A 1,650-nucleotide genomic window follows, 5' to 3' on the forward strand; every position below is an offset into this window, starting at 1 on the left:
ATCTTTGTATTTGATCAGTTTCAGACATGTTTTACAAATAAACTATAATTTACTGAATTCGACTGGATTTAATTGGGTGAGTGTCAACATTTCAGATCCGCGGTCAAAGAAAAAAGACCAATAATATTGTTGCCAGTGTGTTCGTTTGTCGATTCAAGATGGCCACCACTGCGTAACTCAGTCGGTTTTAAAGTTGAGCTTTGATTTGGTGTGGTAGTAGCTGAGAGTCATCTTCCACACATACTCAAAGTGCTGATCTTTGCTCAACATTACCTGTCAGAGCCGACCCCGTTGGCCTGTTAGCAAAATATGTAAAGCAAGCAAGCAAAGACCTTGTATAGCCTTTGACCTTGATTTATGACCTTGAAGCAGCGGTGATGAAAAGATAGAATGGCTCTCTGTCTAGTGTTGATACAAATTTGTTTCAAGTTTCATTAAATTTTCTTGCGCGCAGCAGAAGTTATGGCCCGGACAAGCAAAGATCTTGTTTTGATGTTGACCTTGATTTGTGACCTTGACCTTGGATTTTGGGTGATGAAAAGCAAACATGGTACTCATCTAGAGAAGATGCAACAGTACGTGTATCAAGTCTTTCGACGGACATATAATAATAATAATAACAGGAAAGCTTCGTAACGATGCCAAGCATTATACAAAGGGATTTCCCGTCGCTATGGCAGCCGCCAGAGAACAGTTATCAGTTTTAAAGGAACTTATGGGGATTATATGAACACCTGCTAAAAAAAGTTGGATTTAAAGGTGTAAGATCACGTGATGCTGCTTTTAACGCAACTCTCAACGACAGCAAAACTAAAGGTCATCGTTCTCGATCCGGCTCGTTTCACTTTTCTGAACCACGGGACGGATTTTAACAACTTTACAGGAGCGCCTGCAGCTGATCAGCCTGATGTCATTCAACATGGCTGCCACCGTTAAAAATGGCAGCTTTTACATGTTTTCATGTGGTGTGGTAGTCGCTGAGGATTTCAGTTTGTTTGGCTTTAACGGTGAATCTGGCTGAATTAAATCGTCTCAATTTGATTTGAGTCCAGAATGTTATATATATTATATTTTATATAATATTTTGTGTTTTCCTAATCCTCTGTTTCTGAACCTATTTAAATTGACATGTACATTTTTGTTGTTTTTTCATAATTAACCGATGATTTTGTTTCATTATGATGCTTAAAAAAACACATTTTAAAATAAACCTGTTTGTTTGGACTAATCTACATTTATTGGTTCATAAAAATAAAATGTAGTCAAATAAAAAGTAATAAATGTAGCAGCACTGGTCTTGTAGCAGAGTTCAAGCATTTTACTGTAAAAACTGCAGATTACAGAGAAAATGTTTGTTTTTGTGTTTTATAAACTCTCAACTTCTGATTGAATTTTAGGAATATCTTTAAACTGATTATTTAATTAAAATGATTATTTAATTAAAATGATTATTTAATTAAAATGATTATTTAAAAGCCTGTTCTGTCGCCTGCTCGTCGTCGGGCCGTGAGACGAGGAGCAGCCGGGACGGTAACGGGTGTTGTGGGCTCCGGCGGGCCGTGAAGCCGGTACGTTCACCTCCTGCTGCAGCGAGGAGCAGGGAGGAGCAGGGAGGAGCAGCGAGGAGCAGCGAGGAGCAGCGAGGAGCAG

Source organism: Nematolebias whitei, chromosome 3 (assembly GCF_014905685.2).
Source record: "Nematolebias whitei isolate Nwh7 chromosome 3, NemWhi1, whole genome shotgun sequence".
Classification (NCBI taxonomy): domain Eukaryota; kingdom Metazoa; phylum Chordata; class Actinopteri; order Cyprinodontiformes; family Rivulidae; genus Nematolebias; species Nematolebias whitei.